At 36.9% G+C, this 17,787-nt stretch overlaps 1 non-coding gene across 1 annotated transcript; it reads right to left on the bottom strand.

Annotated features, from left to right (window-relative positions):
- Positions 1-4,112: 4,112 nt before the first annotated feature.
- LOC141639830 (small nucleolar RNA R71) lies at positions 4,113-4,219 on the bottom strand. The gene has a single exon (XR_012542695.1). It is a non-coding gene; the product is annotated as a small nucleolar RNA R71 (small nucleolar RNA).
- Between the last annotated feature and the right edge of the window lie 13,568 nt (positions 4,220-17,787).

Raw genomic sequence — 17,787 nt, 5'->3', positions numbered from 1 at the left:
GTCAGTCTTTTCCGGTGGATAGAACTTTTTGTAGAAAGCTAGAGCCAACTTCTTCCAAGAATCAATTCCGAGAGTAGCCTTATCAACGCCTTTCAACCATTGTTTCGCGGTGCCAATTAGAGAAAAAGGAAATAAGACCCATCGAATTTGGTTTTGAGTTACACCGGTTTGAGAAATCGCATCACAATAGTCGCAAAAAGTCTCCATATGAGAGTGAGGGTCTTTACTAGGCATCCCCCCAAATTGGCTTCTTTCGACTAATTGGATAAATGCGGATTTGGCAATAAAATTTCCGGTTAAGTGTTGTGGTGTGGGAGTACCATTGGGTAGGTTCTCCTCGGTGGGTACGTAATGTGATGAAAACTTAGGCATTATGGGTTGATTTTGTGTTGGATTTTGTGTTGGGTTCTCCTCACCTTCTCCTGCAAAAGGGTTGATGAACTCAATAGTATTTGGTTGAATATCTACAACCTCACCAATACCTCTCAAAGTTCTCCTAGCAAGTCTTCTATTGGTTGTCCAAGTCCTTTCAATTTCGTGATCAAAGGGTAACAAGTTACCTTGTGATCTTCTAGACATGCAAAATATCAAACAACTCGAAAATAATTAGAACAAACCTTGAGGAGTTTTACTTCCCAAGGCAAAGAAAGACACAACTAATAACAATACAAGAAAATCTAAATCAAGTTAACACCGTCCCCGACAACGGCGCCATTTTTGGTCATGATCCCTCGTGGGGGTTTAGTTCTCAGTACTTGTCGTTAGGAGCACCTAGACCAAAACACAATTTATAACTTCACAAACAACTCTACAATTAGTAAAGAGGCAAGTAAAGGTCGGATCCCAAGGGACGGGAATTGAGATGAGATTTCTATTGCAACTAGTGGTGTCTAAGGGTGTCACAATTGGGGTTTGAAGTAGAAGATCACTAAACTATTTAGCAATGAAAGTAAACAAGCAAGATGAATTAAAAGGGATGTAAACAATTGATAAAAGGCACTAGGGTGTCATGGGGTCATAGGGGATTCATGAGAATTGATCATACAAACATATTCTCAAATTATAAGCAAGCAATTATTGTTGTGATGAATCGAGTTGGTTTATATCTTACAATCCTAGGAAAGTTTGGGTCCCGGAGCCAAATCGATTAGATTGTACAACACCTACAAGTCGACTTAATCTTCCCTACTCAACAATATACATGGTCTAATGAGACTCGAGTTGGTTTATGTCTTACAAGTCTCATTGAAAAGATAGGTGATGGGTAAAAAATGCAAGGATTCATAGGCTCGCATTTCATCAAACATAACATGTGCATAAGTTGAGATCACAACAAGCAAGCAAATAAACTATGAAAGCATATTAATTTAAGCATGAATCATTCCCCATGTTGGTTTCCCCTAATTACCCATTAACCCTAGCTAAGGAAACTACTCACTCATTATCATGTTGAACATGCTAGCAAGGTTGTCAATCATACCAACAAAGTAAAACATGATGAATAAATGAAAGTGATTAACAATAATTAAAAAGGGATTAAGAGAATTATACTTACTAATGATTCCAATAATAAAGCAAAGATTAAAAGAAGTACTTGATGCTTGATTGGAAGGTTGTCAATCTCCCAATAATAACCCAAATAATCTTCAATTACCCAAAATAAAGGATGAACAAGAGAGAGATTAAGGAAATAAAACTTGTATTAAAACTTGATTAAATGTTAATTATAAGATTAAAGAGAGATTTGATTGATATTAACTACACTAAAGATTGCTAAGAAGAACATGCTCTTCTAATTAGACTAATGGGGTATTTATAGTGGTGATTAGGTACATAAATTAGGGTTTACTAAGGGCTTAAATGACGATTAAGTCCTTGAGGAATCGCCGGTCTCTAGGGAGACTCCGGTCTCTTTTTCGTCGGTCTTAGAAAAAGATGTGCATCCTTCCTTGAAGCTTGTAGAAGACGAAATGGAACTGTCTGGGAATCCGGGCGTCTTTAGCACGGGACGGGCGGATTTGGGCGTTCCTGGACGGGCGTCCAGAGGGGTAAGACGGGCGTCTTCTGGAGGTTCTGCCCGGGCGTCTTGTGGAGGAAGACGCTCGGATTGTGGTGAGGGACGGGCGTCTTCAGGGCAATCCGCACGGATTGTCAGGCAGTTTCATTCCTTATTCTTTTCTTCCTTTTTCTTCATAAAATCCTTGAGGATTTCCTCGGGGATGCAAGGATCTTTTCTTATCATTGCCCATCTACTATAGTATGTACAAAGGCCTTCTAATCTTGTCTCTCCTTGATGCTTGGTCATTGAATTCAATCAATTTAGCCTCATTTTGCCATGAAAATGCAAGGTTTGCACTCCTTTCCTACCAAGGACACAAAACCTCAAAGAATATGCAAAACAAAGAACTAAAGACAATAAATGACCCAAATATGCACGAAAAAGCATGGAAACAAGGCTAATTCGGGGACTAAATATGCTCTAATTATGGTCACATCAATTGACAACCTTCCATCAATCATAAAGTACTTCTATTATTCTTTGCATTATTATTTAGAATCATCTTCATAGGTATAATTCTTTCTTAACCTTGTTTAATTATTATTAATCATTTTCATTTATTCATCATGTTTTGCCTTGCTAGTATGATTCACAACCCTTTTAGCATGTTAAACTTGATAATGAGTGAGTAGTTTCCTTAACTAGGGTTAATGGGGAATTAGGGGAAACCAACATGGGGATTGATTCATGCTTAATCTAATATGTTTTCATAATTAATTTTCTTGCTTGTTGTGATTTCAACTTATGCACATGTTATGTTTGATGAAATGCGAGCCTATGAATCCTTGCATATTTTACCCATCACCTATCTTTTCAATGAGACTTGTAAGCTTATACACCAACTCGAGTCTCATTAGACCATGCATATAGTTGGATAGGACGGATTAAGTCGACTTGTAGGTGTTGTACAATCTAATCGATTCGGCTCCGGGACCCAAACCTTCCTAGGGATTGTAAGCTTATACACCAACTCGATCCCATCACAACAATAATTGCTTGATTATAACTTGAGAATATGTTTGTATGATCAACTCCCATGAATCCCCTATGAACCCATGACACCCTAGTGTTTTTAATCAATTATTTACATCTCATTTTAATCACCTTGCTTGTTTTTATTACTTTGCTTTCATATTGTTAATTAGTTTCGTTGATCTCCTATCTCAACCCAAATTGTGACACCCTAAGACACAACCATTTGCAATTGAAAATCCTACATCAATACCCGTCCCTTGGGATCCGACCTTTACTTACCTCTTTGCTAAGAGTAGTTTATGAAGTGATAAATATTGTTTTGGTTAGGTAGCTTTTGACGACGAGTTTAATCTGACACCAAAAATGGCGCCATTGCCGCGGACGGTGTTAACTTGATTTGATTTTCATTAATTGTTTTTAGCTGTGTATTTCTTTACCTTGGGGAATTCAATCTCCTCAAGGTTGTTCTAATTGTTTTCGAGGTTGTTTGATATTTTGCATGTCTAGGAGATCACAAGGTAACTTGTTACCCATTGATCTTGGAATTGAAAGAACTTTGACCAACAATAGAAGACTTGCTAGAGGTACTTTGAGAGGTATTGGAGAAACTGTGAACATTCAACCAAATAACATTGAGTTTACCAACCCTTTTGCAAGAGACGGAGAGGATAACCCAATACAAAACCCACCACAAAATCACCCCACAATTCCTAAATTCTCATCACATTCCGTACCAACCGAGGAGAACCTACCAAATGGTACTCCTACACCACAACATTTAACCGGTAATTTCATTGCCAAATCCGCATTCATACAATTAGTTGAGAGAAGTCAATTTGGAGAGATGCCTAGTGAAGACCCTCACTCACATATTGAGACTTTTTGTGACCATTGTGATACGATTTCTCAAACCGGAGTTACTCAAGACCAAATCCAATGGGTCTTATTTCCTTTTTCTTTGATTGGTACCGCGAAACAATGGTTGAAAAGCCTAGACAAGGCTACTCTTGGTATTGATTCTTGGAAGAAATTGGCACTTACTTTCTACAAGAAATTCTATCCTTCGTAAAAGACTAACATGTTGAGAGCCCAAATCACCGGGTTCAAACAAAGGGATGAGGAATCATTGTACGAAGCATGGGAGAGATTCAGGGACACTTGTCGCTCTTGTCCACACCATGGACTTAGCGAGTGGTTCCTTGTACAACAATTTTGGAATGGTCTATATGAAGACTCCCGAAACATTCTCAATATAGGATCCAATGTCATGTTCACCGAAGTTGATGACAATCAAACATGGAACAAAATTGAAGAAATGGCGGTCCATAACTCACAATATAGTAGACCTTGGAAGGCTACTAGAGAAGGAAAGCATGAGGTGGATGATAGCCACAATACTAGGTCGCTAAATACTAGAATTAAACTACCAAATTAATAATTTATAAGTCAAACTATACTCTAGATTACTCTAATGGATAAAGCAATATAGTGCAAGTAAGAAGTAAGGGTCGATCCCAAGAGAAGGACTTTTAAGCTAAATACTTGATTTGTAAACTATTGAATACTAATGACAAGTTTATAAACAAACAATGGTTATCATCAATGACAAACAATCAATAAAGATAGATAGGGGGGGGGGGGGGGGGTTGAGTTGATTGGTAACATGAAACAAAGTAAAATTGCAATCTTTGTCTAACAAGCAATATAACAAACACTTGGTGCGCAAGAGAATTCAATATTAAAGAGGACTTGGTGTAATCCTTCCTTAGTAACCAATAATGATAAAGTTTGACTCTTTTATATCTCTTCTCTAATTATCCACCCAATACTTTCAAATCAAGATGTTAACATACACAAATTAAACCATCTATGTATATCCTTCAAGTTTAATCAACAATTCATTAAACCATGAGTGCAAACCAAACATGAGCATTAAGAGTTGTGTCAAGATAAGAAGCTAGGATCAATTCTCACAAGATTAAACCATACAAATGAGAAAAGACATGAAATTTCCTACTTATTGCATGAATCCTTTAAATCAAATCAACATACAACAAGCTTGCTCCAAATAATCCTAGATAGATTAAACCATTTCTCTAGTATTTGGAATAGTTGGATAAATAAGATGTAAGAGTGATCAATTCTAACATTCATCTACTCAACATAAGAATTAAGCATAAGGAAAGATCAATAGATAAATAAGAAGAGATTAAAAGAGTCTTACAATACCAAAGTTGGAGACTTTGGATGAATTACACCAAGCAAAGAAGGATTTAGCCTTCCATAATCTTGTTACAACCCAAAAAATGAACAAAGATTAACATCCAATGTCGAAGATTAAATCTTTCTTCCTAAAATATCAAGTTTTCTTAACACACAAGCTTTTTGAAATTATTGCTAAACAAGATGAGATTTAGGTCTCCAAAATGTGAACTATTTATAGGGCTGCACGAAATTCTAGGGTAACACGGGAAATTGGGCTTTCATTTACGCCAAAGGGTTAAGCAAAAGTCACGAGTACAGCACATCGGCAGACTGCCGGCTGAGTGGCAGACTGCCGGCTGAATGGCAGACTGCTGTGGCTGGTGGCAGTATGCAAAATGCCTGATTGAAAATTGTTTCTTCACTTCCTCAACACGAGTTCTTCAATACTTAGCCTCCATGCTTCCTATCAAGGAATGTCGGCTCCGAAACTGGTTCATGTAAGGCCGTCTCCGCGTGATTGCTTGTCTTCTAGTGTGGCTAGAGGCTCGTGCTCGGGACTTCGGGTTCTCCTCTCATACGAAGCTCCACACATGAATCAAAATGCATTAGTTATGACAATTATTGGGACGGGAAGATTAGCTCTTTATTCCGACAAAAAGGACCCTTAATGTAAACAAATTTGGCCTAAGAAGGCCGTAGTGACTCGACACTTTTTGACTCTATCAAACTCCCCCACACTTGGACTTTTGCTTGTCCCGAGTAAAACTCAAGGAAGGCATTCGGCAAGTCTATAAGCGGGTGTGGGGTTGAATGATCACTATTCCCTTACCTCTTCCTTCTTATATCTCCTTCTTGAACAACCACCAATTAAAGAGAAAATATAGACTCAAGGTTTTTAACACTCTCTCTTCACTCATTCTCCCCCCTTATATCATCCCTCAAACAAAGACACGACATGCCACCAACTTCGACTCATCACTCAACTCCACCCTTCTTATTTCTCCAAAGTAGTAATGGTCACCCTTGCCTTATCCCAAGGTAATAACAAGGTGACTTCTCATCCTCCTATTACAATCCATACCACTTATCACCACTTATAACACCCCCTTATCACTCCATAGAAATGTAAGATCATGCTACTTGGTTGGCCAAACACCCCTAAGAATCAACAACACAAGTAGCCAATCGGAAAAACCACCAATTTGAAGCAATTTTTTGTGACACAAAAAGAAATTAAATCCTAAAACTAGCCTCCTTCCAAGACCCTCCTTATCACTCCCTTCTTATCCCTCCATCTTTTTGGTGTGACAATTTTCAATTTTTCAATTTTTTTTTTTGTTGAAAATCCCTCATTTTGCTTAAGGCGCCCTTTCGGGTTTTCACCTTAACTTTTCCTTACCTCTCATGGTGGCTCGCAACTCATTTCTTCATTTTGCCCGGAATGCCCTTTCGGGTTTTCATCCCGTCCTCGGCCACCTTCCCAATCTTGCCTCAGGTGCCCACCTTCCCAATCATCCCCCACACTTGCATTCCACATGGGCCTCAATGTGGAGGGAGGTCACAATCTTTTCTTCAATGATGAAAACCCGAGGCACCCCCTTGATCATAGGTGCCTTAGTTCTTCTATCTTCTTTCTCTTATTTCTCTTTCTTTTGTGGCCCGGGCATAACTTTGGTCCACATCTTCTTGGGTGATGGAGGGTGGGTTTGTTGGGTGAAGAGACATGCCAAATAGTCCACTAACTATCCCAAGTGTGTCCTCTTGGGTCCTTGCATCGTGGTTGAATCTTTGATATACTCTTGATATCTTTCATTTTGGACCCCAAATTGGTGGTCCATTTGGCTTCTCCACTCATTTTGCTCTTTCCACATGTTTGCATTGGCCGTCATTGTTTGGTCAAGTTGTTGTTGCCAAAGACGGTTAGCCTCTTGGTTGGCAACCATTTCCCTCATCAAGGCCGTTTGAGCCGTTGTGGCCTCCTCTATCAACTTCCCTCTATCATCAACCACACTTTTCCATTGATCTAGATTCTCCAATCTTGGCGCTGGTTGTTGTTGCCAAGAATGGAGATTCTCCACACACCCACTTATGGTAGTAAAAACCTCTCTTGTCTCCTTGAAATACTCGAACATACTTTGTTGCCAAGGAGCAACCGACTCATGAGAGCCCTCCCCCGCTTCGTACATGGGGGTGTCCATGTCCACGGGAGGAGCATTTGGTGCCTCCTCTTCGTCCTCATCTGAGTCAAAGTCTGAAATATCCATACGACAATAGAAGTTCCTACCATGACTATCGCTTGGCTAAGGGGAGCTTTTAGGCCTAGGGAGTCTCAAGTATTTTTGCTTGTCGGGACCCAACCAATACCCTTTAAGGGGGTTTTGCCTTACTTTCTTAAACATCTTGCACTCCTCAAGAACGACATCATTGTACAAGGGCAAACCTTTAGCCTTGAAGATGTTCTGAGACTCTTCAATGTCACCCTCAAAGTGTGTAACAAAGAATGTGATTGCCCCCCCCCCCCACAATTGATGCTCCCTCCCGAGCTTTTGGTCTTGTGAACCATGCATGCATCAATACAAACTTGTACCCAATCGGGCACTCCTACCCCTTCCGGGAGCATGGTCCACGTGGTAGCTCGGATTTTTGTGTTGACCTTAGTGGGCTCTCCTATGGCATAGAAGATGGTGGTTATGAAGCGGGTGAGGAGTTGTACCACGGGGTTGGTGCAATAAGAGATCATGTTGTCATGTTTAGCATTGGCGGTTCCCACAATCTCGGTCCAAGCCACATCACTCCTATGCCCGAGCATGAAAATTGGAGAAGGGGTTTTTGGAAATGTGCAAGACCTCCCTCACTTGAGTATGGGTAAGGGTGTGCCACTTTCCATTCACTCTAAACTGGATTTTTTTCTCTCTTTCCTCCGCCACATTACACTCCGTCAAGGTGGAAAGAAACTCTCGGGTGTAGGAGGTGTAGGTGTAATCCCATAACTCATCATCAAAGTATGCTTCTACACCCACCTTAGAAAGCATAGCCCAGGTTAGTGTACCCATACCTAGAGCATTTAGGGTGTGGGGAGCAAGGAAACGGGTTGTTTTGATTGGTTGTTTTTGAGGTATGCCGAGTTTTTGAAAGATTTTGGATTGGTTGGCATCTAACCCTTCCTTCCCGGTAAAAATTGGCTCCTCCACATTTTCGGTCTCCTCTAAAACCCTTTTCTTAGATGGCCTTCGGAATGGGTTAAAGCTTGACATTCTTGTACCTACAAAATAGTTGATACAACACAACGAACACAAAATATGGCACTCAAAAGATTTTTCACTCTTTGAGACAATTCACCAAACACTTGGTGTGCACTAGCTCAAGAAGGTTTCAAAAGCTTGTGTTTGGTCTTTGTCTTGCCTCACTCAGAAAATTTTACCACCAACAACAACTATAACATCAAGAGACAACAACTAATCCAACAAATTCACTAAAACAAGGCTAAATTCGGATTATAAGAGAGCAAGAAAATGAAAGTTGAGTTTGGTTGTTATACCTCCCCGAATTCCACAAAATAATGCTCCTTGTTGCTCCTAGTTGCTCAAAAACCCGTCTTAGACCCTTGAATTCCAATCCTTTAGCTTGAAATTGTAAGTCTTGAAAGTTAGGGTTCTTCAAAAATGGGGGAATTTTCTGATTTTTGGTGGAATCAATGGTATTTTGTGTTTGTGATGGAAGGATTGTTGCCAAAATATTGAAGGATTGAAGATTTGATGAATGTTGGGAGGAATTTTGAGTGATTTGGGTGGAAATAAGATGAGAGTTAGTGTATGTGTAGACACCTCAAAATGTCTACCTAGCCTTACGGGTACCCGATGATGAGGCTAAAATTTAATGACTAATGAAAATTGACAATGTTATAATTTATGGCTTTCTACGCTTATTTTCCGAAAAACTAGTAAAATGGCATAAAATCATTCGTGAATATCCGTTCCATTATATTAGCTTTAACATACTATTCCACAGTCAAACCTTGCTACTCGTTTTTTTCTAATAGGCCCAAGAATATTGAGGCAATTCACCTTAATGCTAAACAAAACGTCTAATTATAAGAGCCCAATTACCATACAAATCCAATTGGGTGTTTTGCGGTTATCGACAAGTATTCCGGAAACAATTCCTTGTCAAAACCAAATTATGGTGTTAGCTGGCAACTACAATACATTACTTCTATTTAATGGTCAACTAGTTTTGTGGCCCGTAAATTTCACGGGATATTTTGTTTTTAGGGTAATGTTTTTAATGTTTCTAGTAATTGAGACTTTATAAAAAATCAAATCACATAGTAAGATTACCTCATGAATAATTCATGATAGATCGTGTACTAAAAATACGAGCATTGACATGTTAACATAAAGATCAAAGTCGATAAATTAAAGAGTGCTATTTTTTCAGAGGTAAAATGATGAAAAAAATCAACAAATACCAAAATAAAAAATACAGTTGAAAAAAAACTAAAAAACTATTACTCATTCACGTTGATGTCGTCAATCTTACACTTAGTTTTTAATATATAGTTCTTTAAGCAATCCTAATATTTTACTTCTCCATATAGTCTTCTTTCTCCAATGAATCGTCCCTATAAAAAAAGTAACTCAGTAATTAGTGCGAATTAACCAACAAAACAGTGAAATTTGTTTTATACAATATTATCGTTATTAACTTAAACTTCCTCTTAAATAGAGAAAGAAAGGGGGAATAGAAATGAAGTATTAGAGATGTAAGTATGTTAACCTTTGAATAGGTCAACACCACAAATCTTGGTAGACCCTAAATGAGAACAAAACAAATACATACGATGAAGTTGAAAAATGTGATTAAAACCCAATACCAATGGAACTTGCACTAAAAAAGAAATAAATTAGTTAATAATCTAAAACCTTAATACATTTACCTTAATTGGAATAGAATCATAGGAAGATTAGTGACACATTTAGTTCTACTAACAATAGGGATGAGAAAAATTTTGGTTTATAAATTTTGCCTTCCAACAAAAATATATAAACAATTGAGGATGCGTTCATGACTTTTGAGCATCATTTTTTCATTATTATCAAATTTAATATAAGTATAAATATGAATCAACGTTCATGACTTTTGAGTTTTGAGCATCATTTTTTTCATTATTATGAAATTTAATATAAACATAAATAAGGAGTAAGGAGAAATGAAATGTATAAGGTTTGCTTGATTACTAATAATTATAATTTTTTTTTTTTACAAAATCTACTTTATACAAGAGTGGTTTAAGATATTATCGTATGTAATTAAATATGACATATAGATTATGGTAGATAGTTTGCCTTGCCTTTTAATCAGATTTATAGATTATAGATTCTCTATTTAGATTATAGAGTTATAGATTTTTCTCAGTATTATGAAGTCTAACATAGACATAAATATGGTGTAAGGAGAAATGGAATGTGAAAGGTTTGCTTTATTATTATTATTTTTTTACACAATCTACTTTGCATGAGAATGGTTTAGAAGTTATCTTCCGAAATTAAAATGTGACATGCAGAATAATAATGGTAGATAGTATCGCTTGCTTTTTAATTATCTTATGGAATTAAAGTTAAATAAATAGGTAGATTAATAACCAAATTTATGAGAGGAAAATAAAGAGTTTATATTAGTTTTTTTAGTGATTGCAACTATTATTTTTTTTAATTTTTTTGGTACTTATAAGCATGTGACAATTTTGGAGATGATTAACTTTTTAATACATAGTTTTGCCTTTTTATAATATTGTATAAAAATAAATAATTAAATAATTAATATAGATGAATTAGTATTAACCTCTATAAAAAAGGTTATTTCATAACAATAATCCATCTTATTGGTGGTCTGCAATAATTACTCCATCCTATTAATAATCGCAATTAAAGCCAACCCACACCTGACTTTCTAATAACGAACCAGATGATATTTTGTGAAGTTTATGTTGGAATATTTGATAGTTTTTGGACAACCTAGCTGGTATATGTGATGTTTATATGTAATATTTTCAAGTGATGAATCAAGTACCTAGTTTATTTGATACACATAAACATCACAAAATATCAGCTGGTTCGTTATTAGAAGGTATGGTGGTTAGGTTGGATTTAATTGGGATTATTGATAGGATGTAGTGATTATTGCAGACCAGCAATAAGATGGATTATTGTTATGAAATAACCCCTATAAAAATGCCATGTGAATTAAAATTAAATATTTTAAGTAGCCTTTTAATTATATTGTATAGATAGATAGATTTTACCTCAGTTTCGTACCTTTTGTATTTCTTCCCTCTTCATATTACTCACGTGATGCTTTGTCTTATCTGCATTCACATACATTTCACGATGCTTTAAAATTCATATAAAAAATATATTGACCAAAAGGTAAAACATCAACATGGCAAAAATTTCACAAACGAATCAACATTGTCACATGTAAATCATTGAAATTAAATCAAATGGAAAACATGAATTTAAATATAAATCAAAGGATTTATAATACTAATAACATAACAAATTAAAATATACTTTATTGGACATAACAACAACAATACTCAATAATAATACTCAATATACTCTCTATAATCAAATAAATAAATTAAACCATAAAATATAATCCACAACTTAGGAACTCATGGGCGAATGAGCAATAGATTTTAAATAAATATTGTGAATAGAAACTATCATAGGTATTATAGGTCTTATAGCCATCACACAACCATAGACTCCCATATTTTAATTTTAATTTTAATTTATTTTGTGGTATTATTAAATTAGATAATTGATTGCTGAGAAACTCAAGAGGTGAATTAAATAGGAAAAAAATGTTAATGAAAATTATGGGTATTAATAGTATACAGAAATCTAATCAATTTATTAACATATTATATTACAAAAATTAATTAGATAGGAATAAATTTTAATTAATTTGGTGGGTGTTAAGTATTATGAAGAGTTTTAATCAATTTATTATAATATTTAATTAAAAAAATGAATTAAATAGGAAAAAATGTTAATAAAAATGGTGGGTGCATGTTATGAAATGTTTTAATTTATTAACATGTTTTATTACCAAAATTTCAATTAAAATGTCAATTTTAATTATAAATTATGACATTTATTAACATGTTTTTAACACAAAAGTTCAATTAAAATGTCAATATTGATTATAAATTATGAAATTTTGATGTAAATTTGTAAGGGTTACATAAATTAAATTAGTTTATAGAAAAATGAATTAAATATATAAAATAAGATAATTACGTGACAATGGGTTTTGATGCTCACATTTACGTGGCATTTTTTAATCCTACGTGGCTTTGTCTACGTGGCGTTTATTAGTCATTTTAGGGTAGCCTTTTAATTATATTTATAGATGAGACATCTAAAAATAGGGATAATAAAAATAAGTTATAAAAGTCTATCTTTTTTGGTTTCCTAAGGGAAGAAACCTCAATTCAATGTCCACTATATAAATAGTTGTACCACTATCCGTATTCAGGGGGACACAGACAAGCAATAAGAGCAACACACGGACGGTTGTGATTCACAAATATACCTCATATATCGACATAGCAGTTCCAAAAATATTACACTCTCAAATCAACCGTCTCAAACATATAATCCCTGTTTCAAATCAAACCATTCACATAAATCATCCCAGTTTCATATAAGTGCATAAGAGCTAATAATTAACGACAAAGTCGATTTTTATTCATAGTCAACATCCACATAGGCCTGAGGGTACCGACATCAAATAAGTTTTGTTTACTTTTCCTTTTTCTTTAATTCTTTTATTTTGTCTTTTATTTAATTTGTGTTTGTAAATAATTTGTATTGTTTGTATAATTAACCTTTTTTTATCGTCAATTTCGTCAAATATATAATATTACAAATAAATAGTAGAGGCCGTCAGTTTGATGGGCGATCCGGGTGCCTAACACCTTCCCTGATCATACCTTTACCCCCAAATCCGCAATCTTTGGTTCAGACCGGAGTGACGGATCAGTCCCCATTCCAGGGATCAAAAGAGGCCTTTTCCGTTAACTTATTTTTGTATGTTTTTTATAAAACCTACTGGCGACTCCACATTATTTACTTATTTTGAGACTATGTTGTTGTTCGTTTATAATGTCTTGTTGATTATTTGCAAAGTTTTCCATTACTTTGGTCACGTTGCTTGTATGAAGTTTGTAATTGGTTACTTTAGTTCGTTGAGTAATTCATACGTTGAAGTGAAAATTGATAGTATGTTTTAAAAAGACGGTCATGAAGAGACAGTTATGGTGCCATGTGTTGTAATGGAATCGCGTTGTTGAGTCACATGGGGGTATGGTCATGCGACATGTTGATATGAGATGTGTTCCGCGTTGTTGGTTACTTTAGTTCGTTGATATGAGATGTATTTCGCGTTGTTGGTTGTTGCTAAGTGAAAGTGTAGGTTCGTGGGTGTTAAGTATTCCAAGTAATATCTTGTAAGAGTTGACCTGTGTAGAGTGTTAGATAGTGATGATGATGACATGGGGGAGGGCATTTCGGGGGGAATAGTGACCTGTGTCGAAGAGTAGCGAGGTCGTTGTGTTCCCGCGTTTGGTGCTTTGAGTTAGGTGAGTTGAACTTCGGGGACGAAGTTCTTTTTAAGGGGGGAAGACTGTAATACCCGCCCTTTTAGGGACCCTTTGACCAGCGTTGACTGACCTTGGGAGCCGGAATAGTTCTTAGAAGTGCGTGCCAAAGCCATCCTAGGTTACGAGTTATGGGTGGTACTCGATAGAGTAGAGGCTACTCGATCGAGTAGCTTGGTTACTCGATCGAGTATGGGGTCACTCGATCGAGTATGTGTGGTACTCGATCGAGTATCGGGTTTTCAGCGAGGGTTTTTAATCGCGTTTTGTTAAATCCGCAAATCATTTCCGCATCATTCCTTCTATCCTCTAGTCGCCCCTTTCCCTTCCCTTCACCATAAAACCTCCATAGAAGCCCTTTGAAGGTCCTTGCGCCTTAGGAGAGCGTAGCTTGAGTCGAGTAGCGGTCTTTTTCCGGGTTTCTCCTTGTAGGTATGTTGTCATCATCATCCGTGTCCTTGTCTTTACAATTAGGGTTTGCTTGATAGTAATAGATGGTTGTGCTGTGGTTATAGGCTTTGCTTGATTGCTGGATATGTCATATGTTGGAATGGATTGGGTGCAGTTGCTTAAAGGTAGGTTCGCCTACTTAGATTCTATAGATAGTCTAGTGTGTCGATCGTTGTGTCGTTGTTGTTGTGTGACAGCGTGTATACGATTGTTGGTTGTTGTTGTATTGTAGTGAATTGTGATTGTTTGTCTCTGGTTCTCGAGATGCGTTCTCGGCTGAGTGGAGTCACTTGCGGGAGTGGCTTCACGCCCTAGTTTCGCCCTTCGTGGAACCCGCCACGGAAGGGGATGTGCACATTAATGGGACAGGATTATCGCTCGGTATGATGAGCGAGGATTTGGTGGGTACGGCTGCTGTCCCCCACTGGCAGGGCTGGTCCAGTGGATAGTCGGTGACGGAGATTGGTCGGTGTGGGTGTGCTTGTGTGTGATTGATTGTGTTGTATTGTATTGTTAAGTGTTGTGGCGTTGTTGCATCTTATCTCAGTACTGACCTTGTGTGGTTGTCTTGTTGTTTTATGTGTCTGCCGTGATCCCTTATGGTGAGCAGTCTGTCTTAGCAGGTGTTGATATCGTTGATAGCTGGAGTCCGGGCAGGGATGAGTCTTCACGAGATTTGATAGTTATAGCAAGTAGTCTTTGAGTTGTATCTTTTATATCATCAGTTGGTTTTAAATCACTTGTAATATAACATAATAGTTCTTTTATCGACGTTTGATTATTACTGTCCTCGGGTAACCGAGATGGTAATGCCCTTATATGCTAAGGAAGGCCTAGTTAAGGCTCCTCTGGATATGGGGGTGTTACAAAATCACCCAAGCAACATGTTAATGCTATGGTGGAATCGTCATCAATTCCAAGTGGAGTATGTGAAAGTTGTGGAACTTTGGGACATGACCAAAGCGAATGTAGGGGAACAAGTGAATGCTTTCCAAGCATACAAGAGTGGCACCCCTTATTCAAACTATTACAATGAGAACACCAAATTCCACCCCAATCTTTCGTACAAAAGTCAAAATGTTCAAAATCCTCAACCAACATACACCCCACCTCCAATGAGAAATCAAGCTCAAAGATCCTTTTACCAAAACCACGGTTATCAAAATTAACCCTCTCATAATCAATCCAAAGACCAAGTCTTTGATGTTCGAAAAGCGGTCCTCCAAATGCAAAAGAATCAACAAGAATTTTTCACTCAAATGCAAAAAGATAGCTAAGCAAAAGATATAACCATCAACAGCATACTAGCTTACACAAAGATGTTGGAGACACAAATGTCTCAATTAGCATCTTCTAGCTCTCAAAGACAAAAGGGGCAATTACCACCTCAAAGTAATCCCCCAAGACATGAGTCGGTGAGTGCCATACATTTGAGGAGTGGTACAAGGTATGAAGGGCCGAAGAGGCCCATTGATGAAGATGTTGTGAATGCTAGTGACAAGGAAATAGTTGTTGAAAACTCTAAGAAAGAAGAAGAACCCACCACCATTCAAGAAAATTCAAAGAATAAGAATGAAGAGAAGGCTAAGGAGAAAGAGCCTATTGTGATTAGACTTCCATTTCCAAGTCGTCAAGCTAAGCCTAAGTTTTATGAACATCTTGGAAAGTTCATGCAGATTGTGAAGAACTTGGAAGTCTCAATTCCATTCACGGAATTAATCAATCATGTTCCGGCCTATGCGAAATACATGAAAGATATTCTTACAAAGAAGAAATTTATCTGGAAGCTAGATACTATTGCGTTCACTAAGGTGAGTAGTGCCATCCTACAAGGAAGTTCACCTCCAAAACTCAAGGATCCGGAAAGAGTCTCTATTCCATGCACCATTGGCGACACTACAATCAACAAAGCTTTATGTAACCTTGGGGCAAGTGTTAGTGTCATGCCATACTCGGTGTGCAAAAGGCTAGGAATGGGAGAACTCAAGTGCACTAATATCATGCTTCAAATGGCGAATCGATCAACCAAGACACCTTTAGGGATATGGGAGGATGTGCCGGTAAGAATTGGCAAGTTCTTCATCCCGGTGGACTTTGTATTGTTTACATGGAGGAACACTCCAACATTCCTATCATTTTAGGAAGACCATTCTTACATACCGCGGGAGCGGTGATTGATGTGAAACATGGTGAGCTCACACTTGAAGTGGGAGATGAAACAATCACTTTTAACCTCGACAAGACAATCAGAGCTCCCCACTTACATGAGCCATGTTTCATGATCGATCAGTATAGCCGAGAAAGTGATAGGAAGAAGTTGGCATCTCAATGCCAAGAACAAGCTATGGGTAAAGAATCACCACCCATATGGAAGAAGAAAGAGGATAATCTTCAAGAAGCTCCGTCCAAAGAGCAAGGAAATTACAACAATGAGAGCTTGAATAGCTCACCATCACTCATGACAAGTGTGTGGTCTATGGGATGACGAATTCGATGGGTTAGTCAATCCCTACATTGGCAATGCTATAGACCAAGGCTTTGGTGACCATTTCAACTCAAGTCACCACAATGAAGAACACAATGTGCAAAGGTCTATTGAAGATAGTTATTTTGGAAGCTCAACCAGGAGATACCTGAAATAGAGAGTCTATTTAACATATGACATGGATAAGACTCGTATATTACATGAATCAAACTGCCATAAAAGAGCGGGTCTTTTTGTTGGAACTTGTGTCCTCCACAAATTAGTGTGATAACATTTGTAAATCTCTTAAAGGTTCACAAGGGTATACTTCGTATTTTACCAGTTGATTAACGATTACCTAATAACGGTTGGCTTGCTAGAAAGTTTGACGTTATTATCATACAGATGGCGGTGATCAACTGGTCTCTAAAGGTCACACCTATAAGATGTGTTTGAGAGATGTGGTTATGGAAATGTAATCACATTGATGCCTTATAAGACTAAATAGTTAGTCAATGTGTTGATGAGATGATTATTTAATGCCGATTAAATAATATTAGTTGAGATGAATTAACTGTCAATTCGTAAATTGAATATATTAAGTTTTATTTAATTAATGTATATGATGTAAGCTTGGACGAATTAATATTTTAATTAGTAATTAAATATAATCGGTTATATTTAATCAACAAGATGAATGTGTCATAGTCGTAATAGTAAGGGTACTAAAACCAAGAGGTTATGGGATCGATCCTCACTAGATGACAATTTATAAATAATACATTTTATACATTTTGTAAACTACCAAAAATAAGGAGATTTAATCACCTTATTTTAGTAGATAAAAAAACCGAAAATAACAAGAGATATGCTCTTATTATTTCGGTTATTTTGGGCCGAAAAAAAGGGAAGGAAAATCTACCCTATTACTCACCTAATACTTGGTTTAAGTATGTAAGAGTTAGATTA

Source organism: Silene latifolia, unplaced genomic scaffold, assembly GCF_048544455.1.
Source record: "Silene latifolia isolate original U9 population unplaced genomic scaffold, ASM4854445v1 scaffold_57, whole genome shotgun sequence".
Taxonomy (NCBI): Eukaryota; Viridiplantae; Streptophyta; class Magnoliopsida; order Caryophyllales; family Caryophyllaceae; genus Silene; species Silene latifolia.
The sequence above is the reverse complement of the archived record's forward strand: the minus strand, read 5'-3'. Positions and strand labels throughout refer to the sequence as shown.